Below are 26,128 nucleotides of genomic sequence, written 5' to 3' on the forward strand. Positions count from 1 at the left end.
AATAAATAAAATTTAAGGAAGGAAGGAAGGAAGGAAGGAAAAGAAAAAAGGGAGGGAGGAAGGAAGGAAGGAAGAAAAGAAATGAGAGAGAGGTAGTGGTAGTCACAGACCCCCTAATGGGGCCGCAGTGGGGGTCACAGGAGACCAGGCCAAAATCGCCTCTGCAGTCACAGCTGAGTTCCCGGGGCTCCTCCCTTTCTCACCTGCCACGTTGGGGGGCTGGGGTCGGCCACCCCTGTTGGGTGCTCCCCAGAGCTGCTCTCCTCCCACCCAGAAAGCCTCCACTCTCGTTACTCTGGGCTTTGGGGGACCACAGTTCATGGGGCAGCAGAGAGGAGGAACCGGGCTAGCAGGGTGGGAGGAGGTGGCGCCGCCCCGAAGAAGCCCCCTTCACCTGCTCTTGTCCACCCCCCGTGGCAGTGGCTTATCTTGGAAGAGGTCTGTCCTCTATAGTTCCTGCTGCTGTGGTAACAGCTGACCACCGACTTGGTGGCTTAAAACAACCCACGTTTACTGTCTTACAGTTCTGGCGGCCAGGGTTCCAACATGGTCTCCCTGGGCTAAACACACAGGGCTGGGCAGGGCTGCGTTCCCTCTGGCGGCTCCGGGGGACAATCTGTGTCCTGGCCTTTCCCGGCTTCCAGAGGCTGCTCATATTCCCCAGCCCATGGCCCCAGCTCCGGCTGCAGAGCCCACGATGCCATGGGTCTGCCCTGCTTCTCCAGCCCCACCTCTGCCTCCTCCTTCCCCTGGTAAGGACTTTGGGATGGCCTGAGTCCACCTGGACCATCCGGGACACCCTCTGCGCCCGGGTCGGCTGACAGCTCCCGTGCTTCCCCTTTGCCGTGGGAGAGGTGGCATGGACAGGTTGACAGCTTCCAGGAAATAGGACAGGGACGTCTTTCAGGGCCCTTGGTCTGCCGACCCCCAAGTCACTTCTAAAATCAGTTGTGTTAGGACAAGCCCTGACAGGTGCTGTGATAGGTAATCCTGAGCCCATCATGGTTCCTGTTGGGTGACACGGGGTCCCAAGTGTCCCCTTAGCCTCTGGCTCTGCCACCTCTTGGCTTCCAGGGTGCCCTGATTCCATCACCAGCAGACGCGGGAAGAGAACACAGGAGAGCCACTGGATACCCACCTACCTTGGCCTTGGCCCCACCAATGTCCCTTCCATTGGCCTGAGCCAGTTCCCACCCCGCCCACATGAAGGGCGGGGGCGGTGGGCAGTCCAGTGTAGGAGGGGCCGGCCACTGCGCAGGGTTGGCTGGCCACCTCTGCCCCAGCTGCCCGCTCCAGCGGCCAGTTCATCCAGGGCTCCATGAGCTCTGAGAGCTGGGTCTGAGCCTGAGGTGCTCCACCTGCACACCCTCCCTTGGTCCCCGTGCACTTTAGGGGAAGGGCTGGGAGCTCTCATGCCCTGGTAGATGCAGGAGTGTGAAACCCAGCCCCTTGGCTTCCCGCTAAGGATGCAGCTTACCCTCTGGGGCTCCTGCGGGGCTGGGGCCTCACCTGGAAGTGGCTCTTGCCTCCTCCGCTCCCTGCTCCTGTCCTCTCCCCAGGCTCTGCCTTAGAAAGCACTTGTACACACATCCATGTCTCCTTGTCTGCTCCCGAGAAACCACCTGAGACAGCACATTTCCCGGGACCGTCCTGCTCAGCCTTGTCCGTGCACAGAGCAGGAAAATGCACACAGGTCTCTGCTCCCCCCGGACACGGGGTAGCTTTGCACGCAGGTGCTGGGCCTCGCCGAGCTCTCCCGGGAAAGGTGCCCTTCAGGAGTCAAGCTGAGGACACAAAAGAAGGAAGCCAGTGGAGAATCAGGCAGGTTCCTTGGAGCTGAGCCCCCTCAGGCCCCAGGCTGAGTTCCTGGAGTAGGGGGCCCAGGGGAATAAGGCAATATGACTTGCCCAGGAGTTGAGTGTATAGGTGCCGATCCTGGGGCTCCTTCATTTTTCTGGACTTCTGCTCCCTAAGTGCCAGTCCTGCCTTGGTTCTTCACAGCCTTCGGTATGAGGCAGACAGCCTCCTACAGCCTGGTTCCCGCATAGTCGCTGTGAGGATCCAAGAGTGGCTCCCCATCCAGGGCCCTCAGGAGCGTGGGCGCTGGCCCCCAGCCTCGGCAGTGAGCACACCAGCGGCCACCTGAAGGCCTGGCCGCACAAAGGCTTTTGTCTCTTTTGTTGGGCAAATGGGCTCCCGGCCTTGGGCCTCCAGGGCCAGAAAGGCAGGGTACTTGGCTCCGGCCCCAAGAAGTGCTTGGCAGGCCTCACTTGGAGCGGGTGCTGGTGCTGAGTGCTTTGACAGAGGCCCTCGGAGGACGGCTGCCCCAGCTGCCAAGTGGCAACTGCTCGGAGGGCACGGGGGCTGGTCCAGCCTCGGCCTCTCCAGCCCTGCACGCCCCCTCTCGCCAGCTCTGCGGGAAAGGCGCTGTCTGGCTGCCCAAGCCCCATCCCACCCCACCCCCGCCCCACTCTCCCTTCCCATGTGTGGCGGCAGCCGCGCCGGGATCCAAAGCCTGTTTTCTCTGCAACAAGCCGTGTGTTTATCTTCTTGGGAACTCGGGAGCGCAGAGCCTGCAAGTTGGGGCAGGAGGTTTAGAAAGCCAGGCGGCCTTAAGAGGCCCTTTGCTTGTGGGTCCATGTCGCCCCAGAAGCCTCTCTGATATTTAGTGGGGACTCACCCCCGTGGGCCTGAAGACCCTTCCTTCTGTTGTGCGGCTGAGCCAGGGTCCGCTCGCTCTCAGCTGGTCCCTTGGCTGGCGTGTGACTCTGGGTGTCTGAGTGATTTCAGTCTCATGAAATAAGGAGAAGAGAATTTAATGCGTGTGGTTTAATAAAACGATAAACCGAGCGTTGGCTGAAACGTGCGGTTCGTGATGGTGCAGAGCTCAGAGCAGCTCTTTCACCACAGAGCCGCTGCCGAGAGGGTCTGCGTGTCTGAGCCCCCATTTCTTTCCAAGGAAGCTTGTGATCGGGCTTTCAGGTGGAAACAAAGAGATGAGCCGAGCAGTTGTGGGGTTCAGGTGGGGGCCCCAGGGAGCACCTGACCCCATGGCCAGTTGTCCCCCTCCTGCCCCGGCCTCTGCTCACCCACCATCCTGCCTTCCCCTGTTCTAGCTGATAAGCTGGCGCTCGGGGACCTCAGCTACCCGAGTTTGGCGCCACGTGGGTTTAATTGGCTCCAAGAGCTGCACTTCCAAACCCTGCTGTGCCCCACACCAGCTCGCACCTATGGCCTGAGAGCAGAAGCCACTTGAAAACTGGGCACCTGTCCCAGCAGACCTTTGCCTGTGTCACCATGACTGCCTGTTTGCATGTCGACACCATCACTGATGTGTATGCATTTGCTCATAAATGTTTATTGAGCACCTACTACTATGTGCCAAAGGCTGTGTTAGGCAAAATGCGGGATACCAGGCAGCGTTCGGTGCCGTGAAGAGAAATAGGGTAGGGGGACACAGAAGGGTGAGAGCTGCGACTTGAGGCAGGGTGGTCACAGAAGGCCTTGTTGAGGAGGTGGTATTGGGCAGAGAGTTCCAGGCTGTGGGAAGAGCAAGTGCAAAGGCCCTGGGGCAACCTGTGCTCAGCTCACTTGCCTTCTTCATGAAGGCAGGGACTATATCTTACTGTCTTCTCTCTCCTGAACCTGGCACAGTGCACATAATAGGTACCCCCGTAGTCATCTGTGGAGCAAATACAAGTTTTTCTGTCAGCTAGTGCTGGGGAACCAGACCGGGGATGGTAAGGAGGAAAGGAGGTTCTTATGCATATAGGGGGCATATATCTCCTCAGGCTTCCTGTGCTGGGGGCTGATGTTCCAGGGAGGTTCTTACTCCATTCCAGAACCTTTCTTCCCTCCCAGGGTGCTGCTCCAAACTATAAAATTCTAGGGATCTCTGGCTGCTTGCTTTTCCAGAGGTTTGACCTTTTGGGGTCAAGGGCACTTGAAGGTCACCTGTGAATGATTGGTTCTTTCTCTCACTTGAACTTGGATGACTCTGAGGAGGGGATGTGAGCTCCCTGGATCAAACACATAGAGGAGAGCATTTATTGAGCGGCTGCTGTATGCAGGAGCTGGGAGTCTGGGAACACCTTTCCTCCCGGTTGTACTACTTTCCTGCATTGCCGTGAGCTCAGCACAACTTTTATGACCTCACAGTCCGGAGGTCGGCAGTGGTGGTGGGGCTGGCTCCTCCTGGAGGCTCCAGGGGAGAATCCGATTCCTTGCTTTGCCAGCTTCGAAAGCTCCCTTGGCTCGTGGCTCCTCGCCCCATCACTCTGGCCTCTTACTTCCACGCTCACGTTGGTGACCACACAGCCCTGCCTCCCTCTTATGGAGACTGTTGTGATTACATCGGCCCCCCCAGATCATCCAGGGTCATCTCTCTATCTCGAGGCCCTGAGCTTAATCACATCTGCAGAGTCCCTTTTACCAGGTGACGTGACACATTCACAGGCTCCAGGGATTAGCACATGCCCATCTCTGGGGGGCCGTTATTTCCCTGCCACACCGGCCACAGTGGCCAGGCTGAGCTGGCCATGTGCAGCCCGAGGGGCATGGGGTCCGAGCTCTCGACTAAAGCATGGGCAGGCTGGTGAGGACCGCAGGGGTGTACAGGAATTTACTGAGTGCTGACGCAACACCGACCATCCTTGTGGGCACTTTGCCGGGGCTGTCCCCTCAGGCTTCATGGCCCAGCTCCTGGGGGAGCCTGAGATAGCCCAGTTCAGCCCCAGCAGGTGCACTCCGGGTCATCCTGGGCCCGTCTCCTCCTCTGGAACGTGAGGATGATGACAAGACCTTTGATCGGGACTGTTGCTGTGAAGTTGACCCGAGTTACCAAGCACTGTATTTAGAATGGGACCCCCTCTCCGCCGAGGGTCCCCACACCACCCCGGCTGGGGGGTGGGAGGGGAGCGCTGGAAGGGGCTGGATTCTCGCCCATCCCAGGACGTTCTCAGTGCAGTTTGGTGTTTTCCCAGGAGGTGGCACAACACAGCACTAGAAATGGGGCTGAAGTCACAGCCCTGGACCGCCCCCAAGCCCCTATCCCCCAGCCCCCCAGCCCTGCTGCCCACCCCCGGTACAGGACAGGGGTTCACCCCAGGGCTCTAGACAAAGCTCTGCCCCTCCCATAGCCTCCCATCCGCACACCCAGGAAGCAGCCTGTGGGCTTACCTTGGGGCGCACCGGGCATCCCTCTGCCTGTCCCGCAAGGCAGCTGAGCCATGGTCTCCATCCCCAGCAACTGCCCGGCCCTTCTGTCCCCACACAGGCCGAGACGGGCTCTCACAAGGGGCAGAATGGCTGAGGAAGTGGACTACACCCAGGAGGGCTGCAGGGAGGAGGGAGCACTTGAAAGGGGCCTCTCGACCTTTGTAGGGCAGAGAGGAGTCCCCTCGAGGGAGGAGACCCCAAGAGCTAAGACCCCAGTGACAGTGGGCTTCCTTCCCCTCGTGAGACCTCCTCTGTCTCCCAGGGGAGCTTCTGTCCTGGGCGGCAGTGACCACAGCCCTGCGGCGGGGTGTCTTCCTGCCCCCCCCCCCGGAGCCCGCCCGGAATTCCCCCAGAGCCCCGGGACCCCTGCCTCTGCTTCTGCACAGCCCTTCCTCCCCGTCAGGGCCGGGCCGTCCCCTCCCCCGTCACAGCCTTCCCGCGGGGCGCCCGCCGAGCCCTCACGTCCCGGGTCTAGGGCACCGGGCCTGCACCCTTGGCTTCTGCCGAAGCTGAGCCCGTCCTTGGCCGAGCCTCCCTGGCGTCTGCCCTGGGTGCTCCTGACCTCTGGGAACGCGGCCACGTGAAGGGCTGCTTCTGCCTGGAGCGCGTTGCAGCACGCGGCGGGGACTTGGCACGTAGTAGGTGCTCGGGATGGATTGCCGAGTGACTGCGAGTGCACACGGGGGGCCGGGGTGGGCCGTGGGACCCCCCCTGTGGGACCTGGGGTCCTCTCTGCTCCCCAGGACATAGCAATAAATACCTTGGCCCACTGGGTCCGCCCGGGGAAGTACGGTGCCCGGCTTTGCAGGGAAAGCAGGAAGTGGCCGCCGCCGCCCGCCGCCCTCCGGAGCTCCATGCACAGCCTGCGGGGGTGTGTGCCAGGGCGGGCTGGAGGCTGGGAGGGCAGGAGGAGGGCCTGCCGCCCGCGTGTGGTGCCGCGGCTTGCCGGGCAGCCGTCTCTCTCTCTCTCTCTCAAGTGACTTCTCAGGAGTCTGCTCCTGAAACTGAACTGCAGAGCCGAGAGAGCCCAGCTCTGCTCCTCCTGGCCCTGCTGCTCCACCCCTCTCAACCCTCCCCCAGGCCGAAGGGAGCTGCCCCAAGGCCGCCAGGCCAGGCCAGGGAGGGGGGCCAGGGGCTGGGACAGTCCCTTCTCATGGAGCAGAAGAACCCCAAGTGGAAAGTGCTCCTGCCGGGTGAGTCCCCCGGGATGGGCCCCCGCAGAGTCACGGGGGGTGGGGGGGGCATGGGTCCTGGGACGCTAGCCAGACTTCCAGGACAGAAGACGGACGTGGGGGGGCAGTAGAGTGCTGGCCTGTGACTTGGTGAGGGGTGCGTGTCCTGGCTGCAGGGGCCCCTCGGAGCATGTGTGGAGCATGAGCATGGCCCAGGGGACAGATGTGATGTCCCCGGGGCCAGCGTAGTGACCCCCGTCAGAGCCCAGGGGCCCCGGGCAAGTGCTGGAATCCTAAGGGGTGTAGCAGGGCCCTGAGGCATGGCAGCATGCCCTAGAGCCCCTGGGGGCCCTCCCCAGGGGTGTCCTCGATGCCCCTGCCGCACACCCTCCTCCCCCTGTGCCGGCTCTGGGCCCCCGACGGTGAGCTCTGGAGCAGGTCTGAGAGGTGCGTCCCCAGGAGCCAGGTGAATCCTCCCTCCCTTCCCACGGAGGAGGGAGCACCCCTGCCGGCGGGGGGGGCTGCCCAGCTGTCCAGCACAGGGTAGAGTCTAGAACCCAAATGACCTGTGCCCCGCACCACCTCCTGCTTCTGGAAGAAGTAGAAGGGAAAAGGCAGGAAGGGTCGGGATGTGAGCCAGGCGGATCTGGGAGCAGGTCGAGAAGGCCAAGGACACATGACTGGGGCTAAGTCTGCAAGGAGATCCTGGGAGCGGCAGGTGCGCCTGGCCCAGGTGACACCAAGGCCCCGGGGCTCCCGCTCCCACCCCAGGTCAGGTGCAAGGGCTTCCTGCCTCGCCTTACCTCCCCACGGCCGGCGTTTGGGGCAGCAGAGACCACATGCAGGACTCTGGTCCTGACACTGCACTCTCCAGCTGCGATTTAATCTGATTTAGAAGGAGCACACAGACAAGTGGAGCGCACCCCACTGCACATCCGTGGACGGCCCAGCCGGCCGTGAGGTGGTAAGCTCCCTGAGCTCAAGAGTATTCAAGCAGAGTCCACCAAACCGGTTGGACAGCCATGGAAGGGCCGAGACCAGGCAGGACAGTCTTCTTTCTGTGTCTCAGATTCCACGTCTCTTCTCCTGTGTGCACCTCATCGGTGCAACAACAAGGACCATAGTGGCTGGCGTTTAGTGAGCACCTACTATATACCAAGGCTGTTTGCCACACTTGGTGGGTACCAGCTCACAGAATGCTCACAAGACTGTGAGGTAGGCGCTGTTCTTCCTGCATGTTCCAGATGAGAAGACAGGGTGTGGGGGGGGGGCGGTCAGGTGATTTGCCGATGGTCAGTGGAGGGGCACACCTGGGATCCAAGGTGTATGGCACAGAGCTTGTGTCCTGAGCCGCCGTGCAGGACAAGATGTCCGCTTGATTATAGGACTTCCAACCCCCGTCCCCAAGGTTCTCCAGAATCGCTTCAGGGCCTTGGCGGGAGGGAGAGTGGGCAGTGGCTTTCCAGGGCTAGGTCCTCTGCCGGGCTGTGCACCTCGTCCACCCCAGGGGCGCTGGGCAGCACCGTCACGACGCGGCTGGGTGCTGGGAGGGCGGCCAGGGGCTTTCAGGGGTACAGCCCCAACTCTGCCCCTTCCTCACGCTCTGCACTTTCTGGGGTCCCCCCAGAGCAGATGGTCCTCAAGCAGAGCAATAAAGTTGAGCACCGGCCCGGGTCCTGGGTCCTGGACAGGGGACCTTGGTAGGTGGTGTCTCCCCTCCTCCAGGCACAGCTCAGCCCCACCTCTTCCAGGAAGCCTTCCGTGATTGCTCCATCCTAGGACCATCCCTTTTTCTCTCATATTACATCTTTCCCTCAGCTCAGGAGTGGGAAGGGACCTTAACTGGCTTCAACTAGGTCTAAACCAGGGCACTTTGAGAGCACAGGAGGCACTATTATTTATTATGTGGGGTGTTAGGGGAGAACCAGGGCTGTCCTGGGCGAACCAGGACATACAGTGGCCCGGCGGGTATCGTAAGTGTGGGTGTTGCCTTTTCTGGTTCTTTCTCTTTGTTATTTCAAACAACACAGAGGGACACGGGAAGGGGAAGAGGGAAAGGAGAGAAGGAACGGCTCAGGCTCTTGGGTCTGCTACTTTCTAGTGGAGTCTCCGTTTCTTGATCCGTGAAGTGGGGGTGCCGGCAGCAGCCACCAAGAGAGTCTCAGGGAGGAGTCAGCAAGGCAGTGCACATAGCAAAGGGTCAGTCAGTGTCCTGGGTCCACCTCCATCCCTCAGCACCAAGCGGGTGTCTGATGTGCTTACTGATGCCTTGAAGAGGGTCTGCACACAGTCGGTGCTCAGCAAACCTTTTGAGGATGGGTGAGTGGCCGCTTGGCTGGGGAGTGGATGGGTCCCCTCTCCTCGCAGCCTGGGGTAGCGTGACTGTGCTTTTGTCCCCCCGGCCCCCGTGGTCACGCACCTCCAAGGCAGGGCCAGACTTTTCCGCAACTCCACCATGTGCCGGCGCGAGCCCTGGCTGCCCCCCAGGCCGCCCCCCAGGCCTCCCTCCCCGCCTCCAGGCTCCATCAGCACAGTCGAGTCAAGTGGGTCTCCAGGCCAGCAGCTCATCCTTCTGGCTGTGTGTGCGTCGTTGTGCGTGTGTGACTCCAAGTTTGTGTGTGGGGGTGTGTGGTTCTGAGTACGTATGTGCGTGTGTACACACCTAGCACGCCCTGCAGGCGAGGTGGCCCTGTGGCTTCGGGCTGAGGGAATGAGTGAGCAGACAGTGGCTTTGGCGGCCAGCCACGCCTGCCATCCCTGGAGGGCGTGAGGGGCATGGACGTGACATGTCTGACCTGCTGGCTCGGTGGGGACTGTGCAGGGGAGGGCCCACGAGGCCAGCTTTTGGGACCCCAAAACACACAGGACCAGCCCCTCCACCCCTTCACCTCAGTGACGGAGGCCCCAGGCCCTCCCTTAGCGGGGCTGAGAGACCATCCCAGGCACCCCTTGCTCCCCAGATGTGGTGTGAAAAGCAGGGCTCTGGACCCGGCTGCCCTGGGTTCGAATTCCGGCACTGCCGCTTGGAGCTGTGTGCCCTGAACAAGCTGCCTAACCTCTCTGGCTTGCTTCCCGACGTAAACCCCATGGGCCGCGCGAGCGTTGAGCACCACTGATGTCGTTGTCCTGAAACTCAGGAATCTCAAGACCCCACCGGGCCCCTCACTGGGCCTGGGGTGGGAGGCAGCCACCAAGGCAGAGACACAGCTCCCTTATCTGGAACCGAGTACCTGCTCGGAAACTATGGGAAAACACATCCGAGGGGCGTCTCCTGGCCACCCTTCCCCACCCACAACATCCTGGCCTCTACCCCTCTCTCCCCCTCTCCCGGCAATGTACAGGAAAGGAAGGAGCATGTATTAAGCACCAACTGCATGCCGGCTCTCAAGCCATTAGCCCCGTTTTATAGATAAGGAAATAGTTTCACTGGGGTGGGAGGTTTACCCCAGGCCTGTGCAGGGCCTAGGACCAGCCCCGCAATGCTGAAGCAGGACTTTCCACCAGGAACCAACCTCCACACTCTCGGGCGGCCTCCCTACCCCCTCCTGCCCCCTAAGCCCTTGGGCTCCCCAAGGTCTGCTCCAGCCCCTGCCCAGTGAGAGAGCTGGTAAGCCCTCTACAGCCTCCCCCCGCCACGCCCCGCAGGAATCACAGTCTCAGGAACCAAGCCGTGCAAGCAGATCTGTGTGCCCTGAGCCTCAGTTCCCCGGTCCATAAAATGGGGGATAACCCAGGATCTCCATCCTGCCCGGTGTGGGGAGGGCTGCCTGGGGCATGGTTCTTGGTACAGAACAAGCCCCAGTGACCCTGGGCCATGGTGAGTGCCGCTGCTCTCACCCTGCCCTTCGGCCACCGCCCCGGGCCCCCAGGGGCTGGTCTGGGCTGAGTTTGGTGACTGGGTGGGCTGGTCTGGCCGCCTTGAGTCTCCCTAATGGCAGGTTTGGGCACAGACAGAGCCTGTGGCCTGGCGGTGTGGGCTGGTGGCTTTACTCCCCCCTCTCCCTCCCCACCCGCCTGCCCGCCCGCCCGCCCACCGTGTGGTCCCAGCAGGGACACGTGAACACAGCCTGGCTCTGTTCTCAGAGCTGTGGGAGGCGGGCTGTCACTGTGGGAGCCAGGAGCTGGAGGTGAGCCCAGAAGTGGGGGACGGGCAGCGGATGTCTGCGCCTTCACCCCTCAGCACCAGGCCCTGCCAAGCCACAGGTGCCCCCACAGCACAAGGTGTGAGTGGGAGTCCCACTGGGTGCAGGGCTGGGGCCGGGCAAGGGGGGGGTGCACCATGAAGGGGAGAGCAAAGAGGGGGTCTTTTGCAAGAGAGCTGCCCCTCTGTTCTGGGGAAAGACTTTGTGTCCAAGGCAATCTGCAGGTGGATCTGCAAATCCCCCTACAGAGCGACCATCACGGGGGCGTGGGTCCTGCTGGGTTTCTGGACTGCTCCTACTATTGGGCAGGTCGTGCACTGTGCAATCTCGGTGGGGGTTGGGAGGGGCCTTTGCAGTGTGTAGTGGCCCAGGTCCTCCTTCCCATCTTCTCTACCAACCACATTCTCATTTTCGGTTCTGAAGTTCTAGTCGCCTTTGGTTGCAAGCCTGGAACGTTGGTGGGGGTGGTGTGTATCAGCGATCATGGGTGACAGGCACCCACAGGGGGCCGCACATGGTGGGCTTGGGGGTTGCAGGAAGCTGTGACCATTGCTCGGAGCATCCCGAGCATCGCGTGCACCCTGTTCTCCACAGACTTCCGTGTAGCATCAGAATGTCATGAGTACCAGGCCTCCCTGCCCCCCACCCCATTCCTCCCATTGCCTCCTGGCCCTCCTTGCCAACCTATAAAATCTTCACTCTAGGGCTCACATATGGTCTGCTGGCCAAACAGAACCGGGGGAGAGAGACACCAGCTGAAACCTGTCCCCGTTGTGTGACTGTAGGCAAAGTACTTAACCTCTCTATGCCTTAGTTTTCTCATCTGAAACGTGCAGGTAATAGATTACGTCATTACGTCATAGGGCAGATTAGCTGAGATAGTGGTGGGAAGCACTTTGCACAGAGACCGTAGTTAGAAAGCGCCCGTTGCTTCTCGCTCCACATGTCCTGGGCAGAGCTTCTAGCTCTTTTCCTCTGACACTTGGAGGCCCTGGCGGGTGGGGGGCTAGCAGCAGGCTCTGCATGGGGTAAACCTTGGATTCATAGACACCTGCAGGGTAGTTGGGGGGAGGCCTCCCCCTCTCGCTCTCTGGGCCCCAGTGCAGAGTGTGCTAGAACGTTCACAGGAAGACACAGGCTCTGTGGTGACTGCTCAGCCTTATCTCAGGCCTTCTGCAGACAGCCCTGTCCCCAGGAAAGGGGTTTATCAGCCTGGTTATCTGCACCCCAGTGGGCTTGGGAACACATGTGGTTGAGCGGATTTCCCTGGGGACGGCAGCCCATCTCCTGGTGCCAGCAGTCAGGGCTGGGACGGCCAGGTCAGGGAGCTGGGAGGGGAGGGAGGCCAGTGGAGGGGGGTGTCCACCTGACCCTGACATGGTCCCTTCCTCATGGGGGGCTCTGGGCAGCTCAGGAAGGGTGGGGCTTCCATACTCCCTTCCCAGACCCTGTGACGTTCCCTGGCCTGGGCACTCGGCACCCTGCACGCGGCTGCCCGTCCACTCGGGCCATCTTGGGACTGGCCTCCCAAGGAGGGTTGCAGCCAAAAGCGTGTTCCAGGATGATGAGCCGTGGGAAGGCCGCTTAGCCTCCCTGACTCCCCACCAGGGGCCAGGGAGACCCTGGCTCTCTTCGTGGGGAGATCACCTGCAGAAAGTTTACCGCACAGGCCTCGCTCTTCCTTCTTTGCACGGATTCCCTCTTTCGACTCCTCCCCATGACTCTGGGGAGGCATGCACAGTTGTGAGCCCATCTTAGAGACCACGAGACTGAGGCCTGGTTGCCCAGGGCAGAGCTTCTAGCTCTTTTCCTCTGACACTTGGAGGCCCTGGCGGGCGGGGGGCTAGCAGGGGGGGCCCTGGCGGCGGGGGAGGCTTTGTGTCCTGTGGCCTCATACACACCCTGGGTCTCTGGGAGGGCCTAGCAGACAACTGGGGGATGAAACTGGCCACCTGTCCCCTTTGGTCCCCAGCCATCCGCCTACATCAGTGTTGCTCCAATACCTCCTCCCCTTGAGGAGGGGTCTTACTAATAGGGTGTGTGTTGGTGGGGAGTGGGTAGCAGAATTGGACCGTCCCCAGCTGGTGTGAACAACCAGAGAGAGGACTTCAGAATTAAAATATCTAGGTTGGGAGCCCAGCTGTGGCACTTACTGGTCAGGCAGACCTGGAGAAGCCGCCTAGGCCTCCTGGCCACGCAGGGGGCCGTGCGCCCTTCCCTTGCTCCAGACAACACCCCCCCGCCCCCTGTCCTGGGCACCTGCCACCGTCCAGCAGTGCACTCAGCAGATTTTCCTGCTTGCTGTCTGCTGTCGTCACTGGCCACGAAGCTCTAAGAGAACAAGCATTTCCATCAGCTCCTGCTCCCAGCACCCAGGACAGCGCCCAGCGCATAGTAGGCCCTCAATCAGTATTTGCCGAGTGAATGAATGGATGGATTAGCACATAAGAAAACTAAGAGCAGCTTCACACCTTTCCTCTTATTGATTGACAGGTTGTTGCCCCCACCTCCCTCCTAATTTGATAGGTGCTCCCAGCACATAGTAGGTGCGTCCAAGTATCGGTTTCCTTCCCCATCCCCATGGTGAGCTGCTGGCCAGTCTCCCGGGACTTCTGGTTCTTGTGGGTCAACCAAAGTCCCGCCAGAACAGAAGCAGCTGAGCCGTTCCTGCAGGGCATTTCCTACTGCCCCCTCCCTGCGGGCACCAGCTCAGGCTATGAGGCCTAAAACCCACCCCCTGGCGGGCTGGAAGACCCCCAGCAGGGTCGTGAGGGGGCCTGGAGCCCCTCCACGGAGCATGTGCTCCCTCTGCTGCCTGACCCTGAACCCCGGCCAGAGCCACACAGCCACGGCCCAGGAGGTGAGGGAAGCGAGTTGCCGTGGGCATCCTCTGCTCCGGCTCCCTGGAGATAAGACCTTGGCAGGGTCCAGGGCGTAGCCATGAAGAGGGGCTGGCCCATTGGCCTTCCTGCCCGGTCTGCACCTACTGGGTGCTACAGTCTTGCCAAACGTGGTGGGGAAAGGGGCTTCTTTCTCAAGTCCAAAGACAGAACATCGGGCGTTTGGCCTTGGGAAGTCAAAGCATTATCATTTCCAGAACATTCTGGTGGATTAGAAGGACTGACTAGTAAATTATAACAAAGACGGTCACCATAGCTCTAAATGATAGCAGGGGTCTTGTCCTCAGGGATCTTAATGTCCAACTGGGCAGTCCAAAGTTTAAAGGCACGCAGCTGCAGCAGTCTGGGAGGGCTTCCTGGAGGAAGAGAAACAGAGCTGTGACTTGAAGGATTCCAAGATTCAGAGGTGGTTGGTGGAGGTTTTGGAGGTAGAGGGAGACAATTCTGTGGATGGGGAGGAGGTAGTGCCCCAGCACCTCATGGAAATTGTGGAGATGCCGAACCACCCCCCGCCCCATCTCTCCCCTTTGCCCGTGGATCAGCCCCACTGTTCTGCAGATGAGGAGAGTGAAGCCTAGGGAGGGTGGAGGTCACAAGCAAGATAGAGGTGGGGGCGAGGTGAGGTGAGGGATGCCCCTCCCCACTCAGGTGCCCCCACTTCCTGGCCACTCCACTCTGGGGGCCACTGGCCCTCTCCATGGCCCTCCATCATGATGCAGTTCAGTGCTGTGTCTTGGACATTTGGTCTATGCTCTGTGTTACCTGGTAGCAATTTGAAATCCTGACATAAACACAGTTAACAAATCGGCTCCATTTGGTGTGGCCCCGGATCTAATTAGATCCAATTAATACTCACGAAGGGGTCTATGTCATAAGCCCCTGATCCATCATCCAGCTCAGAAACCCTCTCCTGCTCCTCCAGACGGGAAGCACCGTTCGGCCCAGGAGGGGAAGACCCCTTCTACCTGTTCTTTGCACTTTATGAGGGGACCTGGACGTTTCCAGGTGGGCGTGGGAACCCGCCGGTTGTCTGGTAAAGTCTTTGCAATGCACATTCATTTAAACTTTTTGCATTGAAATAAAATTTACGTAACATAAAAGAACCATTTTATAGTAAGTGATTCAGTAGCTTCTAGAACGTGCACAATGTCGTGTCGCCACCACCTCTATCCAGAGCAAGAACATTTTCATCCCCCCCCCAGGGGAAGCCCCCCTGCCCATTAGCTGGCACCCTCCCTTCCCTTCCCCCAGCCCCGGCATCAACCTGCTTTCTGTCTCCGTGGCCTTGTGCTTTCTGGACCTTTCATGTAAGTGGCATCTCTAGTGGGCGATCTTCTGTGATGGGCCTCCTTCACCTACCATGTTTTCCAGGTTCATCCACGGGTAGCGTGACCAGTATTCTATCCCTCTTTCATGTATGTTCATTTCATACTGTGTTCATTCTGCTGCTAATGGGCATTTGGGCCCTCGCCACCTTCTGGATATTGTGAATTTTTGCATACAAGTTTGACTTCCAACACCTGGTTTCAGTGCTTTTGGGTATATCCCCGGGGGGAAAACCTGCTAGTTCATGCTATTAACTTAATTTTACTTCATAAACACGTATAGAGCTCTTCCTGGGTGCCAATTCAATATTCGCAACATCCCTGAGAGGTAGGTACAGTTAGCTTCATTTTACAGATGAGGAAACTGAGGCTTGGCAGTTAGACAGGATGTGAATGAGGGAGCCACCCCACGGCAGCTGCCACTAATGTGGAATGGAAGCCAACATCTCGGGCCAGCCGCTTGGGACAGTAACCCACTGCTCAGGGCCCAGAAAACAGGCCAGGCCCAGGAGGACACGCTTGTGCTAAGCACCCTTCCAGAGGCTGTTGGGTAAACCTGAGGCCAGCGTTTCTGTGTGTAGAGGACACGTCTGCTCAGAACACACTGGGGACGAGCACCTCACGGGCCTGGGGGCCGTGCCTCGTGCAGGGCTAGCTGAGGTGCCCGGAAGAGTCCTCCCAAGGCCCAGGAGTAGATGATAGTGGTGTGGGTTCTCCACCAGCTCCGCTCTCCAGGGCTTCCACAGAGCCCCTGCTTTCCACTGGGTGGGCGGGCGGCTCGTCCACTGCACATTGGTCACACAGTCCCGGCCCCATCCAGCTGGGGGACACCCCCAAAATGTGGTTATCTCCCAGCCCCACACCACCACGGGGCCTGGGGGGGCACAGGCGGCTCCTGTGGCTTATCTCCCCGCTTGTTGCTCTCTCCCTGGTCACTCTGAGTCCAGCCTTATCTTGGCATCTGGGCCCTTCCTTTACCCAGAAGCCCTGGCAGGAGCGGGACGGGGGCCAGCCCCTTGGAGCCTTGGACCCTGAGGGGCAGGGTTTACTCCCCACATGAGGCCAATTGGCCGGGAGGCCTCCACTGTGAGCACTTGTGTCTGAGGGGATGCACAGTGACCCTGCAGTCTTCCGGACATTCAGATCCTGTGGGCCCTGACCACTGGCTCAGGGTGAGCAGGAAGGACAGTGGCGGGGCCCGGGGGTGTCCTGTTTGTGAGCACGGATGCAGAGCAGGTCAGAGTGCTTCTGGGTAAGACCAGACATCCTCCAAGCAAGCCCTCCTTCCCCCTCCAGCCTGGGCCATCACTAGGTGCTTTACTGTAGTCTTGTGGGCCTGGTGTGGGCACACAGGGCTCCCTGCGCAAGTGCACGTACTCCCTCGTGCATGCACACACTCACACACACAGCTGTCCACACACAGGCACACACACACGCACACAATCTGCCTCACATTCAAGCATGCACACAGGCTTACGTGCATGCGCCCGCGCGCGCGCGCGCGCGCACACACACACACACACTCGTCTCTCAGGCTAGCCTGGGTGACTGCAGGCTTGCTCAGAAGTGGCCCACAATTGACTATTCATGCTTCGTGGGTGTCTGTCTGCTTGGGGCGGGGGGACGCAAGCCAGGAGGAGACAGCAGCAGGGTCTCAAGGGTTTGGCTGGAATAAGAAGTGTCTTCCGTTAAAGGGACCGCCCCCCCCCCGTCCCCCACCGAGAGCAAAAAGTCATCCAGCTGGGGATGGGAGGCCCTTACGTGCCTCTTCCCTGCAGAGCCTGGGGCCAGAGTGGATGGTTGGTCTCTAGGCCACAGGAGTGACTGTGTCCTTGGCCCAGAGGCTGCTCTCATCAATCCTTGGCCATTCCCTGCGGGCCTTGGCAGCCACCCCCAACTCTGGCTCAGTCTGACAGGTTTTCCCCTCAGAATCCGGTTAACACCAACAGTGCCTCTGGATCTGGGAGCCTGCCTTTTCCGAAGCAGGTTCACCCTCCCTAGAACACGCACCCTGCAGAGACCGTCTGTCTTGCCTCCCTTCAGTGGCGGGGACAGGCTCAGAGAGGGGTAGCCCAGTGAGGGCTACTCAGCCCAGGCCCCCTGATCCAGAGCCCCGTAGACCCCCTTAGAGAGAAAAGGAATATGCCTCACGCTGGCTGAGGCCCCCCAGCCCCCATGAGGATGTGGTGGCGTGGCAGGGTGACCTTCATCCCAGAAGGGCCGGGCTCAGCTTGGAGAACCTCTCACTGGCCCCGGAATGCAGCTGAGACGCAGAGGCGCTGGCTTCCCTCCCAGCTCTGCTGTTTACTTGCTGTGTGAGCTCAGACCACTCCCTCGACCTCTCTGAACTTTCATGCCTGCACCTATAAAATCGAATATAGCACCAGTCCTGCAGCCTTGCCGGGAAGATCACATGAGCTCCTGCGGCTTGTTCAGCAATGAGCCTGAACCGAGTAGACATTGAACAGCCGCCTTGACTGTTACCAAGAGAAAAGATTTCAGGTGCCTGTCCCTCATTCCTGGGTTTCCCTTTTGCTTCTTGTACAAGCTGAGACCTGTGCAGCCAGTGGCTCAGCCCGCAGAAGGGCCAACAGCTCACAGCCAGTCATGTGGGTGGAATGTTCTGGATGCCTGAAAGGCTTCGTCTTCAGGGTCCTTGATGAGCCCTGGCTAGCGAAGCCCGGGCCCTCCGGAGGGGACACAAGATGGAGGAGTAGAGTGACTTGCAGGGTCCTGCAGGGGTGGGGCCAGGGAAGGGCACAGAACGGGCCTGTCCGGGTTTTATTTTTCTGTGCTTGGGGGTCTCTTTGGCAAGTGACCGGGGGCGGGGGGGGAGGTGGGACACCCACCGTCAGAGCAGGCCTGCTGTACTCCTAGCTGCTCAGAGTCTCTGCTAAGCTGGGGTAGCCTGCTGGGCACCTGCCCCCACCCCACCGGGCACAGCCAACTGTCTCCAGAGCTGCTTCCTCTTGTAAAGGTCTCTCTGGCTCCCCGTCACCTGCCCCGAGCCCTGGGGGCCTCCGCCAAATGGGAGACAAGCCCCCCTTCTCGGCCAGGAGGCCCCTTGGCCCACACGGGGCCCGGCAGAGGAAGGCAACTCAGTCAGGTGTTTCAGGGGGTGGGCAGGCTGCTGGCCTGTAGCTGCTTGTCTGGGCAGGAGGCAGGGGGCGGGGTGGGGCGCACGTCACCCGTGTCTCATGGCATGGCCCCCGCCAGCGGAGTCCATGGCCCCGATGCTCGGACAGGGACTCAGAGCTGCACAGAGTCACGGCCCAGTGGGAGACGCCTGCCTCCTGCCCCACCCCGGCAGTTGGCTCCCTCTCAGGGTCCTTGCGGAGTGAGGCAGGCGGCAAAGCTGAGAGCCAGAGCTAAGGTGGAGCTCTGACAGCCGAGCGGGGGGTGTCTGCAGCCCCCACCCCAGGGTCGGGCTGGCTGCTGATGGATGGTAATGAGAGCTGGGGAGTCTGATGAAGTTCATTTTTCACCTGCGTGTGATTTTGCCTCCCCGCTCTCTCAAGGCAGCTGGTAATCCATCCTGGAGCCCTTCAGAGGCCTCGGCGGTAATGGGGTCATAGATCACTCCCTTGTGGAGACAGAGCTGGACAGGAGAGCTGAGCCATTAAGAATGACCGCTGGTGACCCCTGGGCCAGAACGGCTCCAGCTCCGGCTCCAGACGGGGCCTGCCACGGTCCTGAACTTGAGTGAGGGTGGGAGAGGGCCAGGGGACCCTTTCAGGGTTGGTTTGCACCCCACGAGGGGTTGCAGGGGAGGCTACGTCTTCCTAACTGAGGGGGTGAACTGCTGGGCCCAGAGTGAAGCCTGTCTGGGGTTCCCGGTGGCTGAGCGACAGCTGCCCCTTGGTCAAGTCCTCTGTGTCGGGTCAGGGTTGACAGGTGCCTGCTCGGAGCCCGCCCCCGCCTCCCACCCTGTTTGAACGGAGGCGACCGCTGGCTGCAGGTGGAATCCTTCGCATTCCCCCGCCCCCAGAGCTCAGGAGTGTGGCCCGCAGAGCAGAGCGAGGCAGCGGATGCCCTAGGCCGCCAACCTTTACAGCCCTCCTGCCCCAAAACCAGGAGGGCCAGCTGATTCTGGGGGGACAGAAGCCCGTCCTGCCTGCTTGGAATTCTGCCCCACTATCTTACTTGCTGTGCAGATGGACAAGTCCTTTAGTTCTCTCTTGCCTCTGTTCCCCCACATGTAAAATGGGATAGTAACTCAGGGTTTTGTGATGATACAATGAGGCATCGTGTGGCATGCGCCCAGCAGCGCCGGGTACCCAGCACTCTGGAAGTGAGGTCTGGTATTGTTATTGTTGTCAGAGGTAGGATGGTGCATTCACAGCACAGGCTTAGATCCTTGCTGTGTGACCTTCCAGGAGATTCTTACCCTCTCTGGGCCTTAGTTTCTTTATCTGTAAAATGGTGATGAGGGGATTGAACACACTGACTCATGAAAAGCCTTGGAAGGGAGACCTCACAGGGCTCAGTGCCCAGAAAGGACCACCCCATGCTACCCTCCTGGGATGCTCCTTCCAGAACCTTCTTCTGGGGTTCTCGCTAACAGACACCACCCGATGGTGTGTTGGGGAAGAAGAGGGGGCCGTAGTGGTCACTCCTCCTCCCACAGTCACCTCCACCCAGCTGGGCTTCCAGGAATGGGTCCCCAGGAGCTGAAATGACTGGCCTTCCATCTGTCTTTTTTCCAAGGCCCGCTGGCTGGGCAGCCCCCTGCTCCCCTCCCTGCGGGAGCCCAGAGGCCAGCCCAGTAGTGTGAGCCTGAGGGACTGCCTGCCCCTGGCCTTCTCTCTGGCCCTTGCGACGGGCAGGCAGTGCCCTGGGCCTCCTCCAGGACCAGTTAGAGCCTGGGGTGGGTGTGCTGGGGTGAGCTGGGCCCACAACGGGCATTTGGATCAAGCCAGAACCGCTCTGGGGAGGGAGGTGGGAGGCTCCTGGTCAGTAGGCCTAGGTGGTGAGGCTTTTGGCCAGGCCTGTTTATGGGAGCCAAACACTCCTCGAGGCAACCCTGCAGTTATAGGGCATTCTTGTGGAGAAACCAAGTCACGGAAGTTTCTGGGACCCACGAGGGCCACGCGGCATCACACACCAGGTCCTCTTGTGCCAGCCCCCCTGAGTTCTTGCCATTTTGAGTATGGGGCACTCTGGAACCACCGGAAGACCGCAGAGAGCAGTGCTGGGTGACACCACTCTGTCTGACAGTGGTGGTCTCTCGTGTTGGCTGCCTGGTCCAGGCCTGAGGAGGGAGTGACCTCCCCCCCAGCACCTGAGGGTCCAGCCTCCAGGCCCCACCTGATTCCTACAGCAGTCAGTTTCCCAGAATCGCCCCTTCACAGTAGCCGGCCTCCTAACCACCGTCTTCCAAACCCCCACCCTGCCCCACCCATCCAGCACTGACCTCCTGTGATCCAGTCTCTCCTGCTCCTGCTGAGGGGGACTTTGCACGTGCAAAGGGGCTGGAATTCCCTTTCCCTGGAAGTTTGCGTGACTGGTTCCTTCTGCCCTTCAAGCTTTAGCTCAAATGTCACCTCCTCCACGAGGCCCTCCTGGATTGCCTTCCTCACAGACTCACTTGCTCTCTTATAACCTTGATTTGCTTTCTCCCTCATACTAGGCACTAATGACCCCGAACTCTCTCATTCATTGATTTCCTCTTTAAAAAAAAAAAAAAAATCTATGTCTCTTGGCTAGAACATAGGTATTGTGAGAGCTTGTCCATCCCTTCTGTTCACTGGTGTACCCCCAGCACATGGAGTAGTCCCTGGTGCATAGTAGGTGCTCAGTAAACCTTTACTGGCTGCACGCATGGGTGGACAGAGGAAGAAGGAAGGATGAGTACTTGGATGGAGGAAGGAAGGGAGTTTTAAGGGTGGATAGATGGATGGTTGGAAGGAAGTTCTAATCATTGATGAGGGATAGTGGGAGGTGGTTGGGTCATGAGCGGTGGCGGGAAGGTAGGTTAGATGAAACACCTCCAGGCAAGGTCACAGGTGCATCATGAGTCCTCGGGGGTGGAGGAAAGCTGTGTCACATGGGGTGCTCTCTGAACTTCGAAGTCGCTGTTGCTGATGGGGCGAGGGAACTCAGTGCCCGAGGCCTCCCAGCCAGGTGCTGGGGAGAGGAGGCGTGGCCCCCTGCCAGCCACCAGTTTGGGCTTGCTTTGCCTCCTGTGAAGTTGTGTGATGGAGCGGAACCTCGCTAGGAAGCTGCCAGGGTCACCCCGGGGCGTGTGGGGGTGGGGGTCACGTGTACTTGCCTGGGATGCGCATGCAAGTGGTGTGAATCCTGGCCGTTACAAGTCCCTTCAGGTGGCCGTGTGTCTGCTTTCCTCCCCACACCCCACCCACTGTCGGTGACTCTCTTGCAGACCCTAACACAGGGCCGAGGCTGCCCTCCTCAGCTGGCTGAGCCTCCAGGATCTCCTCTTCTGTGTAAATAAGAATAATCCTGTACAGTCACGGAGCCCTTCCTGCAGAGAGGTGCTGTTGCCCCCATTTCAAAGAGGAGCAAACTGAGGCCGAGAGAGGGGGCGTCGTTCGCAAGTAGTCACATGGTGGGGAGGCCCAAGCTTAGCTTAGCGCTTTGTGTGGCCTGGGGCCTGAAGCCTCCCAAAGAGCCCACAGGGTCGGGCCCTTTGCCCATCCTACACGGGAAGAAATGGGAGGCTGAGAGGGACAGGGAACAGGCAGCAGCAGCCAGGCCTGGAGATGCGCCAAGACACATCTGTGTTCCGGCACGTACTTCTATGTCCCTAGGAGCCAGGACTGTCACTGGCACGTAGTAGGTGCTCAGGAAATACTCAGCGCCTGTGGTTTTGTGAGGCCACGGACACAGCTCTACTGGTCATTCAGGTGAGCGACGGGAGGTGCTCAGCAGGAGGTGGAGACGGGCTCTTTGTCTTCGGGCCCGAATGACAGGGTCAGCCCTGCACAAAGTGGAGGTCCCCATGCCTGGGTGGGCGGGGCCCCAGCCTGGCCAGGGCAGCGAGCCCCCTTCGAGCCTGAATTCCGAGAGCCAGCTCTGTGTCCCCGCCATATAACAAGATGATCGGTTAGGGTCAAGCTGTGGTCCCATAACTTGTTGGAAGACGTTTCAGAACAATAAAGGTGTCTGGCTTTATATCTGCCCATATTTTATCTCAGCTTTAGCCTCTCCCGCTTACTTGCCTCGGATTTACTGTGGGTGGAGGTTGACGCCCGCGTCCCCGGCCGTGCCCGGCCCCTCCTGCCCGCCGTGGGGAGCTGGGCCCGTCAGAGCGCCCGCACTGGCCTCCGCGGGCTGAAATACTGCCCCCCAGGGTCCTCGGACAGCCGAGCCGCCTCCTGCAGCAACGGTGATGGGCCTGGGAATGTTAGGACATTACAGTTCGCGGCTGCACTCGAGATGCATGGCGTGGGCAGCACGCCCGCCTCCGGGTACGGCGGGGGATTGATAGCGGCCCCCTGGACGACGGTCCCTCCCCGCCCCGCCGCCGGCACTCCGGGAGCTGACAGAACACGGGCGCCAGCCTCCCCAGCTGGGGCTGCTCCTGTGGTTTGATGCTGTCAGCGCTCCAGCCCCCCGGCTGTCAGGCCGGCGCGCTCCAGCATCGGCTGCGACCAGACAAGACAGAAGCGGGCAGGGCAGCCCGCGGTGCAGGACCCGGCGGCCCAGGGGCCGCCTGCCCGAGGTGTAGGGATGCGTTTCGCACCAGCCTCCCCAGGAGACGGGCAGTGTCATTGTTTGCCCGGGGCAGCCGCTGAGGCGCGGAGACCGTGACTTGCTGTGTGAGCGTCCTGGGGCTGCCGCGACAGAAGGCCACATGCTGGGTTGGGGGGCTTCAAACACAGTCCCGGAGGCGGGGGTCCGAGATGGAGGCGTGGGCAGGGCTGACTCTCGGGGTGGATCCTTCCTTCTCTCTTCCAGCATCCGGTGTGTCCAGCCATCCTGGGTGTCCCCCGGCTTGTGGTCACATCCCTCCAGTCGCTGCCCCTGCCTTCACACGACGCCTTTCCTCTGTACGAGTCTATGTCCAAATGCCCCTCTTGTATGGACAGCAGGCCTTAAGTCAGGGCCCTCCCTGGTCCAGTATGACCTCCTCTTAATGTGCAGAGACCCTGTTTCCATTTGAGGTCACACTCACAGGGTCCAGGTGGACATGAGTTTGGGGGGACACTCTTCACCCCAGTATACTTGCCCCCAGTCACTGTAGCAGATACTGTTGAGCCCTGCTCAGCCTGGCCCAGAGCTCACCTGCAGAGAGGTCCATAGAATCCCATGGTTTCCGGATCTCTGCTCTGTGCTGTGAGCTGGCTATGCCTCCACTCCGGGTAGGGGTTTGACATCCCTGGGAGCCACCGCTGCCCAAGATGGAAAGGTGTTGGGGGATGGGGATAAATATCCCACCCTGCCTGTCCTTCCCAGGGTCCCCAGCAGGCCTGCTCAAGGTGGGCCCTCGGTGGCTGTCCTCCCTACCACTCCCTTCCCTGTCTCGTCACGTCACTCCCTCACTTCCTGGAGCCTCCCCTCAACTAAACTCCTAGCACCTGAATCCTTGTCTCGGGCTCTGCTTCTGGGGGATTTCAAATTAAGACAGTACAATAATCAACATAACAAAACAGCCCCCTGCGGGTAACTGAAGCAGTTAACTATTTAACTGCCTCCCCCACCTGGGGTTACTACTATATTCTAGAATGGACTGTGGCGATAGTGGCTCAGCTGTGTGAGTACCCCAGAAACCATGGAATGGCACACTTTGAAGGGGTGAATTGTATGGTATGGAAATTATATCTTAATAAAGGTGGGTTTTTTTAAATTATTCATGGTTTATCTGAAACTTAAATTTCACCAGGCACTCTGTATTTTATCTGGCAACCTTGTTAGGGTCCCCAATTCACAGATGAGAAGACTGAGACCCAGCCAGATAGCACAGCCAGGAAGTGGTAGAAGGGACTGGACCCCACCCCGGTGATCGGCCTCCTTAACCTTTAGGGAGCATTGCTTCTGGAAGCGGGCAGATCTCCGGGGCACAGAGCCTGAGGCCAGCAGGGGAGATGGGGCCCAGGCTGGCGGACTCTGGCCAGGCTGGGGGCCCCTCACAAGGGTGCCTTTCCATCTACCCAGATGAAAGCAGCTGAATTCTGGCGCGGCTGGGCCAGAATCTTGCCTCCTTGAGTTCAGCCTCCTCCCTTTGACAGGACTGAAGGCTGGTCAGAGGGAGGAGGATCAGACTGAGCCCAGCCAGACGCCGCTGCTGCAGGCTGTGCACGGGGCCTGTGGTCCCTGCTTCTGACAGGCCCAGCTGCCTCCTGGAGTCTGAGGTGCTTCACCCAGAGGGGGAAGAATGCGTTCAGTTCAGCTGCATCTGAGGGCCCCTGGCTGCAGAGGGCCAGAGGGGAGGCGGTGGTCTCCACCCTCCCGGGGCTCGAGGCCGAACAACCTGGTGTCTGTGATTGACGCATCACCCCCCTGAGTCCTGCTAGCCGTTATGTCTGATGTCACTCAGCCCAGGCCGGCACAGTACCTGGCACACAGTAGGTGCTTAATGTATGCTGCTGGGATGGACTCCATTCTGGAGTTTGAGGGCTGCTGAGGCAGCTGCAGGCTGTTTTGTTTACCTCATTTTGCAGAGATGACCCCAGAGGGCCACCTGTGGCTGACTGAGACAGGTCTAGAACCTTCTGGGACAGCCTTTCTTCAGGCTGTGTGTGATTTGCAGTCCCGGGAAGGCCCCATGGGAGCCGCACCCACGAGATAGCCTCCGACTCCAGTGCTCCAGTCTCTTTAGAGGTTCTCATCCGGAACCAGGCACTGCCTGGTGGCTGGACCTGAGCAGAGGGCTTTGCAGCGCCCCCCACCCCTGCCTCCCACCCTCCCAGGGCAGGTGGGCCTCATTGCCACCAGGGGGCAGCAGGGGCTTGGCCACCGGCCCTGGGCCCCTTCATCCTGGTTTAGCGCCCCCCTCCCAGGTTTTGGTCCCATTGGGGGGGCTTTAGGTCACAATGCAGGCAGCAGTGGAATGTGCCCCCCAGGGACCTTCTTGACACTTCTGCTTATCTACCTGGAAGCAAAGGAATTAATGAAATGCTGCCGTCCCTTGCATCAGGCTGACAGTCCTGTCTGGCTGCTGGCTGCTGACTTGGGGGTTTGGATTGTTGAGTTTTGCTTCTCTCCCACGGAGAATGACTCGTCACCTGGCACAGGAAGCTGGCTGTCAGGTGGTCCAGGATGGACCCACCCCCCGCCCAGGTCCAGGCTCCTGCCCTACCTGCCGCCCACCAACTTCTACAAGGGTGGGAGCCAGCCAGGGGAAGGCAAGGGAGGGAAGGAAGGAGGTCAAGGCCTGAGAAATTAAATGTTCATAAATGTAAGCCCGGCACTCACAAAGTAGGGCAAAGCCATTAGTGCTCATTAAAGTTTAATACCTGTCGGAGCCCCTGCGGCCCTGGCGGACACCGCTTTAATTTGATGGGTGTAGAGGGGAATTCTCAAATAATCATGGAGGCTGGGGGCTTGCTTTTCTCATGTGAACATGAAGAGGACATTGAGCTTTGAGCTTCACCTTCAAGCCAGTGATGAGGTGGGTCCTTGGGTTCAGAGGTCTTGGGGGGGGGGGGGTCTGCCCTTGGGACTGTCGCCCGTGCCGGTCCTTTGTGGGGCTGCTGGTCTTGTCCTGGTCGGCCCTTCTGCTGCTCTCGCCTCCGCCGGTTCACTTCAAGGTTCACTTCAAGGCCCCGCCAGCAGCCAGGTACGCGCTTCCCCTACGCAAGTCCCTGGGGGATTCGCTATTACCTTACCTGTCTTAGCTGGACTAGAAGCCCCCTTATCTCCCCCTCCCTCCCAGCATCTGTTTTCGTGCCGCAAAGTAAACCTTTCCGTCCTGTTTCCCACTGCCTCCAGAAAGCTGGCCTTCCCTGGGTACCAGGAACACCCTCTGTGCAGTCCCCAGTTCCGCCAACATACAGTTTCTGGGCTCAGTGTATGGAAACTCAACCAAGGGCACGCTGGAAGCATCCCTGGAAGGCTTCCTGGAGGAGGTGGCACTCGAATTGGGCCTCAAAGGATGTAGGGGGGAATTCTCTGTTGGGGAAAGTGAGCATGTGGGGAAGACAGAGGCTTGGGCACATTGAAAAGGGGAGGCTGGAGGTTTGGGGCATTGCAGCCACAGCAAGGTGGGAGATGAACAGGAAGGAGGGTCTGGGGCAAGTTGGGACAGGCTAAGAGTTTGGACATTGCCCTGAACCCCTGGTCTGAGAATGGAACGGACCAGGCCCAGGAAAATCGAAGGCTTCAGAGCAGTGTTGGCTCCAGAGCATGTTACAAAGGAAAGAAAGGAAGAAACTGAGATTGGGACATCCCTACTGTGCGCCAGGCTCTTC

At 59.8% G+C, this 26,128-nt stretch overlaps 1 protein-coding gene and 1 long non-coding RNA gene across 3 annotated transcripts in view; one reads left to right on the forward strand and one right to left on the reverse strand.

Annotated features, from left to right (window-relative positions):
* The window catches only part of GSE1 (Gse1 coiled-coil protein), a 401,392-nt gene that overhangs the window by 151,650 nt on the left and 223,614 nt on the right, over window positions 1-26,128 (forward strand). The gene's annotated exons all lie outside the window — the stretch shown is intronic.
* Window positions 3,096-6,270, reverse strand: LOC148163184 (uncharacterized). Its single transcript, XR_015769098.1, has 3 exons — window positions 5,978-6,270; window positions 5,179-5,335; window positions 3,096-4,818 (listed from the first exon to the last, which is right to left on the reverse strand). It is a non-coding gene; the product is annotated as an uncharacterized LOC148163184 (long non-coding RNA).

The sequence above is a fragment of the Eumetopias jubatus genome, unplaced genomic scaffold (assembly GCF_037043125.1).
Source record: "Eumetopias jubatus isolate StellerSeaLion01/CBP00866 unplaced genomic scaffold, mEumJub1_p1.0 scaffold_10, whole genome shotgun sequence".
Lineage (NCBI taxonomy): Eukaryota > Metazoa > Chordata > Mammalia > Carnivora > Otariidae > Eumetopias > Eumetopias jubatus.